The following is a 13,997-nucleotide window of genomic DNA, read 5'->3' on the forward strand; positions in this document are numbered from 1 at the left end:
GTAAAACACCAGTAGTTCAAGGTCTTGCCAGAGACCTCTTAGGTCACTGGTATAGAATTACAGACATCTCAGAGATTGTGGGGGAAGGCACATGCCAGCACAATCCAGGCTGGAGTGTCTGAAGCATAGAAGACCATCCACAAGTCCAGTACTTTCTCTTGGAGGCTGGGCCATGTTGCAGGGATAGGGCAAAAGGTATTGATGTAGTACTGAAGCATGCTCAGCACTCATTGGTTGATCATGACCAGAACCATCCTTGAATGAAAAGTTGCTGCATCATTTCTGACCACCTCTGCAGCTATTCAGACACCTTGACTTCCCTCTTATCGAGACCTCTTGACTTAGTTGACTTTGGCAGAGAAAGATGATGTGGTTGACCCATGTGTGCCAGGTGTTCTGGGTACCAGAGTGTGAGGAGGCATGTTGGTGGGATCAAACCCACATGACTACACACAACTTTAGTTCTGTGCACAGCAGGCCCATCTGCCCTAACACACAATACAGGGGAAGAACTCTATGGTGATGGAAGGGCATTGGCTGGAATAGGGCAGCCCTGACTCACCCCACTTCTGAAGCTAAGAGTACCCTGTTGAGCTTTAACAAGCACTCTGCGATTGTACACAGGTGCTGGAAAAAGCCCATGAAGCAGGAGTTGAAACTGAATGCTTTCAGAGTCCCCATAAAATAACCATTTTCTCTTCTATTAAATACTTTCTAATGGTTGGGGGACCGGAAGGAAGAGAGTTAATGACAAACGCTCTTTGTGGTCTTAGATCATACACAGTTTCATACTCTGGACTGGAATCATGTGGCTCTGGTCTGAGTGGGCCACATACACCAGCACAGACTTGAGCTACATGAGAGCTTTTGCTGTAATCTGTGCTGAGGAGAAATACTGTGCAGCAGTCCCTCCCTTTGCAGAGATCCCAGCGTTTTTGGCAGAAGAACACTCATGCTTCTCTCTCATGAGAAGCAAAGCTATTCACTCCTGAGAGGCTCAGCCTGGCAGCCTTGGGAGAGGCCGTGATTTTGCTACTGGGCATATGGTGGAGAGTTTTTGAGATCTCAGCCACAGTAGGAAGGAGCTTCAGTAGGTCCTGGGGCACTTTTGCACAGAATACGGAAAATGCAGTAATAAATGTTACCCAAACAGAAAGTGGGCTTGTACATGAAGTCCTTCCTTCTTCTCACTTCTGCTCTGGACCAACATGAGGAGCAATACCCTTTGTAAGGATGCAAGTAATGTATTTTTGTCACCTCACTTATGGAAGAAGCCAGTGCCATTATTCATCTCACAAAGGAGCTGGGTCCACAACCGGACAATGGTGTTCTGGACCTGAACTTCTTGAACATCGAGCTGCTGAAGTGAGCTCAGAGAAGAGCAATGAAGCTGGGGAAGAGTGTAGAGAACAAGTCATATGAGGAGTGACTGAGGGAACTGGGGCTGTTTAGCCTGGAGAAAAGAAGACTCAGGGGAGACCTTACCACTCTCTACAACTCTCTGAAAAGAGGTTGTAGTGTGGAGGGTGTTGGTCTCTTCTGCCAAGTAGCAAGCGATAGGATGAGAAGAAATAGCCTCACTTTGTGCCAGGGGAGTTTTAGATTGGATATTAGGAAAAATATCTTCATAAAAGGTTGTCAGACATTGGAAGTGGTGGAGTCGCCATCCCTGGGCGTGTTTAAAAGATGCATAGATGATGTTCTTAGGGACATGACTTAGTGCCAATATTTGGTTAACGGTTGAACTTGATGATCTTGAGGGTCTCTTCCAACCAAAATGATTCTAGGATTCTTTCAGGACCCACAGCTTGCCCTGGTGCATGTGGCACCCACTGAATTCCTGAGACCAGCTTGCCTCTCCAGCCTGAGTGTATCCTGTTTGTTCTGCCACATTCCTCTACTGCCTTGGTGCCATCATGTAGTTGTAGAGGAAGAACTTGGCCCACAACTTCTTGCTCTACTTTTTAACACCTTTGAGACAAGGGAAAGGATGGCTCTTCTTTCTTGTGTTGATCCAGAGGTCCTGGGAGGCTGCTATAAAGCTTATATTCTTTAACAGTTTGTTAGTAGGCCAGCCTCATCCTACAGGAGGTGATGTTGCAAGCATCATGCATAGTGATGTGAGAAGAATAAGCTTACAACATGTTGTTGTGTGAAACATGCCATTCAGCCATGAGTGGCTCATGCTCTGCTACTCAGATTGAGATGGAGAGAGCGTAGTCACGTGTATGGAGTTTGCAGCAGGGTGATCTTCATGTGGACACCTGCTGTGGCCTGATATCTACCCCTACCAGTCCAGTTCAGTGGGATATTTTAAAGACCCTGTCCAGGAATAGCACTTGGGAGGAACCAGACCAAGAAAGAAGGCAAATATAAGGTAGAAAAATTATAAATGTACTGTGTATCATTTTAGGGTACAGACATCAACTGAATTACTGACCCCCATTCTATACAAAGCGAAAGGTGCATCAGGTGATGGGGATGTCCCTGGTGACTTCCAGCACTTTGGGTTGCATATCTAAGGTGAAAAGGGTTGCTGGTCCATCAGGGGTAGTGGCATAAGACTTTATCCTCAGGGCAGCTAAAGTAGACCATATTTGTCTACCACTGCAGCAACTAGGCTTGGCAGTTATATTGGTGAATATTTCCTGCAGGAACACAATGGAGAACCCTGCTGCCCAAAGCAAGCAGAGTACTCTGCCCCTACAGGGACCTTATCTCTGTCCCATGGGGTTTAATGATGGGATTTTGAGCTGATTCACTTGGAAGCAGAGAGAAGGGGCATGTGGAACCTTCTGGCCAGCAGTGTTGGTGTCAGTGGTACCAGCAGTGCTATATACCAGCAAGTTTTGTAGCCAGAGCTGTGGTTCCCATGGTACAGGGAAGCACTCTGCCCTCTGGGTCCCCTTCCCTCCTTGAACAGGGTCCTCACTGATGAGGATGAGGTTGTACTTTGCCATAGCAAAGGTAAGCTGCATCTTCTTCCAGAGCAATGAGTCTTCAGCAGGTGGCCCAGCTCATCCCTTGGCATGATGGGTCTGAGGAACCTGTGGACTTGTGTGAGCCCCTGGTCCTTATAGTACCCAGAAGCCCGTGGTGGCCTGGGACATTTCTGTCCCTCTCCTACCAAGTAAAGGTCCCCAGCCCAGCCACTGCACCTGGCAGAGAGCAACGAGTCTCCCCTGGATGACAGCAAGAGAGGGAATGGGGTAGCCCTTTGGGGATCAGAGTGGCCTCATGAACAGCAAGTACCCCCTGAAGGTTGCTCCATGTAGGTGTGGATGGGGCAGCTGAGAAAATTATGGGGTGGGCTTAGGAATGGGGATGATGGTGGTTGCGATAGTTAGCTGTGACCTCACCCTGGCAGGTACAGGGCTGGGCAATCAAGTCCAGGGCCTGCCAGCTGGTGCTGGCACCTCCACCTGGTGAGCTCAACCCCTGCATGTCTTCCCATGGTTGCTTATGGAGCTATGTCTTTCTCACAGTTGCTTATGGAGCTATGTTTCTCTGTCTGGTGAGGAGACCTGAAGTCCTGCTGGTGGCTTTCTAGGATTAAGAACAGTTTCTCCCTCACTGGCCTGTACATCTGAAGGGAACCAAGGCACTTTTGGCAGCTGCACTGGATCACTGGCATGGAAAAGAATGGATTGGTAAGGGAGTAGTTCCTCAGGCAGAGTTCGTCTCATCAAAAATAGTGGTCTGTCCCCGTACTGGCCAAGGATCTTGAATACAGTGCTGACTGGAGTGACCAAAGGTGCAAAAGTGGGTGAACCATTCTGAGATCCCGTAGCTTGAGCCTTCACAGAGGAATGACAGCATTGGCCTCATTCTTCTTAGCTAGCTATGGCCAGCTCTGCCCTCTTGGCTGCCTTTGAGGGTCCAGCTGTGGCTTGAAGTGGCCTCTTCTGGGGATGTGGAGGAGATCTGTTTTCTTTCAAGGGATGGGAGATGTTGGGCCCACAGGTATGCTCTCCATATCTGTCCATAAGATGAGGGCTGTCAGTGGAGAGGGTTTTGATCTCCAGGCAACAATGTACAGAGGAGGGAGGCATGAGGGGGTAACAATTTTTCACTGTAAGCAGCCTGCTGCCTCTCTGTGTGAGGTTCCCCTGAGTGGGGAGGGTATTGTTGTGACCGCTTCCATCCTTCACTGTTTGGAAGGGTAATGACTCTTTCCTGGGCCAGAAAGCAGTCAGCTCAGAAATGTCCAGGCTCAGCAAAGGAAGCCCTGAATATGCCTTGAAGAGCTGTGGATGTACAAGAAGATTCCTGATGTTGAATGATAAAGGACTCTACAGCTCTCCATGCCATGCTCTGCCCCCACTATCTGGATGGGGACTCAGTGGCGGAGGGAGTTGTCATCTGCAGCCCTGCAGGAGAGGGCTTGTGGAAATACCAGCTTCATCAGGGCAAACAAGGGGATGATAATGAGGAGAGCAGCATTGGGAAGAGGGGTGAGACAGAAGTTGGTGTCACGTCTATACCCACCACCTGGAGGGGCTTGAGGAGAATGAAAAGCCCCTCACTGAGAGCCCTTTACCCATTGCCTCCCATAGAGTAGCTTGTGTTGCCAGGAAGAAAACCTGCTATGACTTGGAGGCCACTGTCATGGCCTAGAGCATCACTGCCACTGGAAACTCCAACACTTTGATTTTTGGGGAGGATGGTGAGAAGGAGGCAGCAGTCTTGGTGCATCCTGACTGATTCTGATGATTGCTGCTGGGCACTGTGGCTGAGCATATGATGGCTGTGGTGGGGAAGGATGTAGCCACCTGGTTTTATACTCCGGGGGTGCCAGAGTGACAGCCCACAGCTGGGTCACAGGTAAGAAGAGTGGAGCCTGGAGCTGACAAACTGCTGCTGCCCCTATGTGTTGGTGTTTTGAGCAGGCTCTTGTTCTGCTTCTCGCTCTGACTAGTCCTGCTGGCTGGGGAATGGTAGTGGGACCAAAGGTGCAGTGGTGGACTCTTGCCTTGGCCTGTTGACATCATGTTGGCAGTGATGCTGCCCACCCCACGGAGATGGACCAACGGCATCCCTGGGGTGAGAAAGGTGCATTGTGATCTGCTTGTTGACTCCCGAGGAGTATTTGGGATGGTTCTTCTTTCCCACTGGTAAAGATAAAACTATGGGACATAGATGTCACAACTAATGGTATTCTTATGCTCTAGGACAGTGCCTGTGTGACATGCTGGCCACAGAGACTAAAATTTAAACACATATGGATAGCACCACATTAAATTGCCTGTTCCATATTACTTCTGTAATGTTGGCTATAGGCCAGCAAAAAAAGGGCTGCTACCTTGGTTCATATTGACATTTTTGTACCTACTGTGCTGAATGAGGCCCCTGGGGACACATTCTCTGCACTTCAGAGAACCAGTGGAGAACGAGGATAAACCCATTGCTGCTGTTCATACTGGCTGATGCTTGTTCTGCAAATGAGACAGGGCTATGAGATTTTTTTTTAATTGTGTTAATTGGATGTGTTTCATTTTGCAGTACCTCTTTAGCTTAAATTACATGACTGTTTCTCAGAACAGAACTGCTGTGTCTAACATGTTCTCTGCTCATCTCCTTTTAGTTGCAAGGACATGATATACAAGTAGCTTTTAGTATTGGTTTGAAAGTGTTTCCCATCAAGAAGAAAAATGTTGGTGTTGGAGGTTTATCCATTAATTCCATTTCATAAACAGCTCTAAAAAGGGACCTACTTGCAGAAAAAGGCAGAATGGTCTGGAAAAGAATTTGGATTACCCAAATCCAAAGCAAAGATCCTGAGAACTGTCCATCTGATTCCTAATCTTGCAGACATCTCAAAGCTGTAGGTATTTTCATTTTTGATCAAAAAATTTCAAAGACATCTGTTTTGTGGAGACCAAGACATTTCTCTGCCTTGATAAACATCAAACTGTTCAGCTCTGTCTCATCCGTGAAAACAGATTTTTTCTGTTCATCTTCCACACGTGAGTCTATTGTTAGGTGCCAACAGCAACTAACTAATTTCTATGTTTTCTCATGCAGTACAAGCTAGAATACTTACACAGTTGTGTGAGTAACTCAGGTTGATTGGTTTATTAGCTGTACCTGGGAGAATTTGAATGCTTCCATATAAGGTTCACTGCAGGGACAGTTCACCTAACAAGGTTTATTCATTTCCTTCATGTTGACCTTTTGGCTAGCTTTGAACAGATCTCTGTAAAACATGCAGGGAAGGAAAAGGTTTCTGTGATTATGCTATCCATCCACCTGTCAGTCCTTCCCAGCAGCCTGAACTGCTTTTATTTCAACCACAATTGACAGCACATGATGACGTGTTTGACAAAGATACTACACTCCCAAGGGGAATCATGAAAATTGATGTCAGGGAAAGAACAATTTAAAGACTGATCATAATTACTGCAATTACATTTCTTGTTTTCTTAGTTATTCAGGGAAAAGAAGGGAATGGAAAAGAGTAATTGAACCATTTACTCTAAATATTGGTCTTTACCAACATTAACATTGGCTACCAATATCGAATGATAATGTTTCTATTCTCTGCTGGAAAGTAAAACTTGAGAAACAGAAAAAAAGTTTGCTAACAGTGGATAATAGCAGTATTGGAAATTCACTGTTTAATTCATGTTTCCTCTTACGTTAATTGGCATGGCACATCAGAATGCAATTGACACAAATACGTGTTTGGTATATGGTGTACATCCTCACCAGCATCATGTCAGGAAGAAAAAAAGCAGAATTTAAGATTCTAAAACTGTATTAATCTACTTAGTGTGGAACAAAATAGAGAAGATAAATTAGAGATGTCTAGTTTCCAGCACAGAATTTACAACAAAATAGATTATTAATGGCTTCTGCATAGATGCAGAGGAATGTACCTTGTTAAATGAACACAATACAGGCAAAGGTATCAAATACAGTATCAATGAATAGACAGTAGTAACAGGAATTGAGAAAATGTCAAGAGGAAACCCAAGGAGAATGGACTTGTTTGGATTAAGTAATAAGTAATTCAAAACAAGTTGAATTTCCTATGATCATAGAAATGCAAAGAAACTGAAAATATCTCCAACTAAGAAATTCTGTATCTCCATGATAAATTAAAGTTTGTGGCAAAATGAACTACTGAAATAGGGAAAAGTAGTAATTTTGGATCAGCAAGGTGGGATACAGTCATCCAGATGCTTTCCTGGATTTTTCCAGTGCATTAATAAAAATGGTCATTATTTCATATTGCTTGGGAATGCTTAGTACACACATTTTCTAATTTCTGAGAGTCCAAAGTTATGATGCTCAAAAAAAAAAAGTGGAGAAAAGGGTATTCTCTTTCCCCCATCTTTTTTCCTCTTTAAATGTTTTAAATCTTTATTATTTAGAAAGGCCTGGCTTAAAAATAAATCTTGATTTTTACCTTAACAGTACTTAAACAGAGAGAAGGCTGGTATTTTTCCCTCAAAGGCTTAGAGGACTTGAGTTGGAACATTGCTGCAGTTGTGATGGAGACTTCTTTTATCTGATGAGTGTTTGTCAGAGCTTTTAAATCAAATTTCTGTTAAAAATACAAAGCAAACATGATCTGTGAACAGTGTGGCTTAATGTACTTATGTATTTAAACTGCTATGTTTTTTTCTCACTGCTTTATGTAGTGTAGTTCCTATGGGTTCTTAATTCATCTACTGAGTCTTCCAGAGCAAGGATGGAGTTTATGATGTTAAAAAAACCCAAAACATATAATAAAATGTTTTTAAAAAAATAAGTAAATCTCTTAAAAGTTCAATGAAAATGAAAGCCTTCTGTATCCTTTCTATACACACAATACAGAAACAATAATGAGGAAATAAGAAATCTTTCAACTTTCATAATTTCGTGTCAGAACATTTCAATGAGAAATACAGTATCATGTGTTTGTAAAAATCCCACTTTATAATTAGCTTCGTGACCCACTCGTGTTGTAAAATGCTTTTCAGCTCTATATGGAGAGGAGCAAATACTGTTCTGTAAGAGGAAATTGATGATAAAACTACAAATGGAGTAGTCATAATGATTAGCAGAAGCTGCAATGGAAGATGGTAAGAGAAAAGAAATTATACTGGAGAAGGGAAGTACCATTACAACCGAAAAAAAACATACCAATTGAAAGGAGAAAGAGACCAATGAGAAGTTGGATTAAAACAATACCAAAAATATTACGTTCTGCTTTCAGTCTCTCTTTTCCCGCTTCACTGTCCATACTTCTTTGTGATTTTCCGTGTGTTTTTCCTTCCGTCTCTCAGAGCAGAACTTGATCTTTTATGTCTGTGCTGTGGATTAATGTTGCTCTTGCTGTTTCTAGCAGAAGAGAAACAAACCCACTAACCTTTATCCAACTTCCAGTAAGAGGAAGTAACATTGCCCCAGGCCCAATGCCAGAGATTTCGTTTTCAACCACAGTGTGTGATGCTGTAACTCTTCAGCAGATATTACTGCATTTAAAAGAGTTTAGCAGATATTAAGGAGTTATTTTCTCCTGATGTTTGTCTGTCTGTCTTTCTTTCTTTCTTTCTTTCTTGAAACTGTTTAGACCAAGAATTTTCAATAATTATTCTGTCTTTATGACTATAGTGCATGCAAGATCACATATTACTCATTCTCTTCCCTTGTCTAGGTAGTTGAGATATTGCAACTGGAGAAAAACAGTAATAAATAAATTCTATAGGCCTTCAGTTCTATTATTATGGAACAGGTGTGGACTTTGATGTTTGATATTAATGTTCTTCAACCATTTGATGCCATCATCTGCCAGAATAATATTAATATTTTCAACAGTCTAACATTTCATGGAAACCATTACTGGGCTAACAGAATTGAGAGCAAAGGCTGACAGGCTGTCAAGTCCCATGTGCTGACCACCAGACTCCCTAAGGATGATCTCTCTCTTTGGCTGGAAGGATCTCTGCAGCGCGTCCACAGAGCTGCAGCCTGTTTTGCACTGTGTGTCAGGATGTCTACCTAGACTTACGGAAGGACCACAGTACTATGTAGCTGAGAGTACACGAAAAAGATCTAGGGTAAACAGAGGTAAAACAGTCATGACACAGCTACCTGCACTGAAGTCTTCTGCCTTCTGCTCTGGGGAGGTGGCATTTCTCCTACCTCTCTACCATCCCTGTCTTGATCAGCTCTGTGCTAGTAATGCCCCAGCCCTCTCCTTCTCATGTGAAGGGCTGCAGATGGAGGGAAGGAGCAGGGGTTGCCTCTACAGGAAGAGGCAGCTGGATCTCAGCATTCAGGGGCAGGCTCCTGTTCTGCTCCTAACTCCAGTTTCACCGTCCCGCTGACCTCTGTGTATCTGCATGGACAACACTTATACATACATATATGCACAAATATGCCAGCCACACAGAATGGCACAGATAGACATACTCGGCATTCATACAAACAACATCAACAGCCTCATCCTGCTCCCATCTCTGGTTGAGCGTGATGGAGATCATCCCCTTGCCCTTGGAGAACGCCCCCTTGCCCACTCCACCCTCCCAGGTGCCTCTGTAGAACAGGTATGAGGCTCTGGAAGTGGAAAGCCAGTCAATGGCTGATGAAAACAAAAGACCATCTACACCACAGGTGCTCACATGATCTGAAAGGCCTGCTCCCTACCACGTCCACAAGAAAGAAAAGGAGGATTATAGTTTCAGATTACTCCCTTCCGGGTGGTGCAGAGGGTCCAATATGCTGGAAGGACCCTCCTTTTAGGGAGGTTTGCTGCCTTCCTGTTTAAGGACATTGCCAGGAAACTTCTCAGCCTGGTACGGCCTTCAAACTACTATCCATTACTGGTTTTCCATGTGGGTGGCAATGAGGTTGTGACCCATAACCCAAGGGCAATTAAAAGAGACTTCAGGGCCTTGGAATGGTTGGTGAGGGAATCAGTTGCATGGGTTATTTTCTCCTCTCTTCTTCCAGTCATGGGCAGTGACATTAGAAGAAACACACGGGTACACCCTATTAACACCTGGCTCCATGCTTGGTGTCACTGCCACATTTTTGGCTTTTTTGATAATGGTATGGCCTACACGCACTAGGTTTGCTGGCATTGGATGGAGTTCACCTTACAAATAAGGGGATGAGGGTCTTTGCACACAAGCTAGCAGGGCTTGTTGACAGGGCTTTAAACTAGATATAATGGGGAGGGGGATGTAATTGGGCTCACCTGTGACATGCTGTGGAACGAGATAGCAAGCATAGAGGGGCTGTAAACTGATGAGCTTGGAGTGTGGGGTCCAAAGTGGTGATGACAATCACATGCAACTGGGGAACATGCCAGAGCAATCAGAGCAAGTGACAAATATTCTTTACCTGCCTCCCAAGATGAGAACCAGAAGGCAAGCCACCGCAAGGATACACACGGCTGTGGTACATCTTTCTGCACCCCTCATGAGAAACCCACATTGTTGAGTACTTCTCTGGAGTGTCTATACACCAACACATGTAACATGGGGAATAAACAGGAAGAATTAGAGATCTGTGTGCGTTCACAGGGCCATGACCTCATTGCTATTATGGAGACGAGGTGGGACAGCTCACATGACTGGAATGTCATGGAAGGCTATGTACTTTTTAGGCAAGACAGGCCAGCAAGGTGAGGTGGAGGAGATGCACTTTATGTGAGAGAGCAACTCAAATGTCTTGAACTCTGCCTAGAGGGCAATGATGGGTGACCTGAGTCCTTATGAATAAAAATTAAAGGGCAAGCTAACAAGGAGGACACTGTTGTGGGTGTTTACTACAGGCCACCTGATCAGGAGGAGGCAGTTGATAAGGCTTTCTACAGACAACTGGAAGTAGCCTCACGATCACATGTCCTGCTTCTCATGGGAGACTTCAATCCCCCTGACATCTGCTGGGTGGGGAACAGAGCTAAGCTGTGCTGCCATTCAACAAGACCTCAGCAGGCTGAAGGACTGGTCAGGGAAGAACCGAACGAAATTCTACAAGGGCAAGTGCAACCTGTGGAGGAACAACCCTAGGCACCAGTACAGGTTAGGGGTGGACCTGCTGGAAAGCAGCACTGCAGAGAAGGACCTGGGAGTCCTGGTCGACAACAGGTTGACCATGAGTCAGCAATGTGCCCTTGAGGCCAAGAAGGTCAATGGCGTCCTGGGGTGCATTAAGAAAAGTGTGACCAGCAGGTCAAGGGAGGTTATCCTCCCCCTCTCCTCTGCCCTGGTGAGGCTGCAGCTGGAGTATTGTGTCCAGTTCTGGGCTACCCAGTTTAAGAAGGACAAGAATTTACTGGAGGGAGTCCAGTGGTGGGCTATGAAGATGATTAGGGACCTAGAGCACCTTTCTTATGAGGAGATACTGAGAGAGCTGAGTCTTTTCAGCTTGGAGAAGAGAAAACTGAGAGGGGATCTCATCAATGTTTATAAATATCTCAAGGCTGGATATCAAGAGGGTGGGACCAGACTCCTTTCAGTGGTGCCCAATGATAGGATGAGGGGCAATGGGCACAGAGTGAAGCATAGGAGGTTCCATCTGAATATGAGGAAGAACTTCACCTTGAGAGTGACAGAGCACCGGCACAGGCCGCCCAGAGAGGTTGTGGAGTTTCCTTCTCTTGAGACATTCAAAACTCACCTGGGCACATTCCTGTACGATCTGCTTTAGGTGTACCTGCTGTAGCAGGTTTGTTGGACTAGATGATCTCCAGAGGTCCCTTCCAACCCTAACCATTCTGTGATTTTGTGAGATCTACTATATACAGCATGGATTCCTACTGTAGCAAGGCTACCCTCTCTGCCCACTAGCTGCCCCTGGATCCAGCCTCCCCAGTGCCAGCACCTGGACATAGGAGCCCCCAAGGCCACAGCCATGCTGTGGTTGCTGGTACAGACCTCTCACTCGTAGATAAACTCAAATACAGAGCTCTGTGACAGGTGGTTGGGACTCCCCTGATCCCTCTGGTAGCCTACTCAACCTATGGTCTCATCCTCAGGGGCACACAGGGCACACATCTGGCACCCAGATCACTTCACCTTCATTTTAGCTAGTGATCATGCACTCATTCACATGTCTTCACTTGCTCCAACTGATTTCACTCACTCCTGTCTCTCCAATTCCTGGCACTTAGACCTCAGTCACAAAACGCATGCACCCAAAACAGAGCACCCTTCATGCCAGAAGAGTTAGTTAGAAATAGAATTTAAGAAGAAGACAAGAGGAATGCACAAAATAAGTGCAGGACATGGGTAGACTACCATATTGATCAGCAACCTGTTTACATGCTACCAGGCCCTTTTATCACTTGATCTATTTTCTCAGATTTGTTTTGCCTCACACCACCCAGGTCATCTGCTTTCCCTGCCATTGGTTCTTCCCCTTAACATCACATAAATCTAGTGTAATCCCCAAATATTCTTCTCCTGCATTCCATAATGGGTTCCCTACCCCTGGGCAGTAACCACTTCCCTCAGTCGTGACACTGCTTCTGAATCCCTCTTCCCATGACTGATCTTGATGGTCTTTCCCTGGATTCTGGGGCTGAGACTTTCCTGGAACAGTCCTGAGAGGGGCCCAGACAGGGTGTTCCTTCCCATGAGTCCATAAGCTGGGCTTCCACCTGTCATTGTGCTCATGTGCTCCTCTGGGCATGTGGAGATGGACCTTTGGTGGGCTGATGGCTCCTGGGAGTTTCCTGGGAACAACCCGGGAGGGTGCTGTTTGGACTTCCCCTCTTGCTGTTGTCTCCCTGTACTCCTTTGTAGGTGTGCAGATGAGCCTTTGTCACACAACTGAACGTTATGCTCTGCAAAGGTGGATACCTGCACACAAATTCAGCTCTACATTCATAGCTGATTTGATCATGGTTAGTAGCAATCACAGTTATAGAAAAGTAACTGAGCTCAGTAACGCCAAATGCATGCAGGTGCTGGTCAAGAAAATCAGTCAAGAGGATCACAACCTTGAAAGGTATTTTTTTGTCATATTCATCATAGCCATGTCCTGCCTCCTCCTGAAATCTGGCCGTGTCTGACCTCTATACTCACCTTTGTAGCAGACGGTATAGGAACCTCCCTTTTCTTTTAAGTTCCCTGAGTTGCAGGAGACTGCAACTCAGGGAACAGCAACTTTACTCAGTCTAGTCAGAGGCATATGGGGTATGCTATTAAAGCACTTGATTCTAATTATCCTGATGAACAGAAACATCAAGTGTGAAGGGGAAAATATGCCTTGGTTCTTTCAGAAAGTGACCTTCTTGCACAGTGGAAAATGATGAGTTATGAAGGTGTGGTGGATACCAACTCGAATAGCGTTTGCTTTCTGCCATTTTTCATCTTGCCATGTTTAGCCTTTTTAAGGGACCAAATTATCTTTTTGCATTTTGAATTCTAGCTGATGTGTTCCTCAGCATTCCCATCCATAATCATCTGCATGCCTCCTGCAGGCCTGTGTAGGGTGGAGCACACTATCTCTTGCCTCTCAGAAGATTCTTACCTGGGAAGTGCAGTGATGAGTCAGTGTAAATGTGCCGGAGCTGCTAGAACAAGCAAGGGGGTTTGAATATGTCTGTGGAGAAGAAAATTGCTATTAAGAGTAAATAAAAAGCTTAAAAGCTAATGAAAATAGAACCACTTACATTCAATGGCATGTATTCCAAATAGACTAGATATTGCTGAATCGATCCCAGGAACAGATGGTCACTTTGGGAGCTATATTTCTTGCCAGGTTCCAAAAGGCTCATGTTTAAAGACAGTACAACCTTTCCTCCATGACATGGAAGCAAATCACTTTTAAAAGAGTTTGAGCGTGGCACAAAGGCTGAAAGCATAGTAAATCACTAACTGGACAGAGCAGTCACACAGAGAAGTCCTGGTTACTTGGCTGACTACTTAAAGTGTGCTACTTTGCATTTAGTTTCACTTTTATTACTATTTAGTCTTACTTAATAATGTTTTTTATCTTTATTCATTCAGTTTTATAATTTCGATTTTATGTTATTAATACTCTGCTTTTTAATG

At 44.9% G+C, this 13,997-nt stretch overlaps 1 protein-coding gene across 2 annotated transcripts in view; it reads left to right on the forward strand.

Moving 5' to 3' along the window:
• Window positions 1-13,997, forward strand: part of FAM131B (family with sequence similarity 131 member B) — a 49,445-nt gene that overhangs the window by 26,844 nt on the left and 8,604 nt on the right. The window lies entirely within an intron of this gene.

This window comes from Patagioenas fasciata, chromosome 1 (assembly GCF_037038585.1).
Source record: "Patagioenas fasciata isolate bPatFas1 chromosome 1, bPatFas1.hap1, whole genome shotgun sequence".
Classification (NCBI taxonomy): domain Eukaryota; kingdom Metazoa; phylum Chordata; class Aves; order Columbiformes; family Columbidae; genus Patagioenas; species Patagioenas fasciata.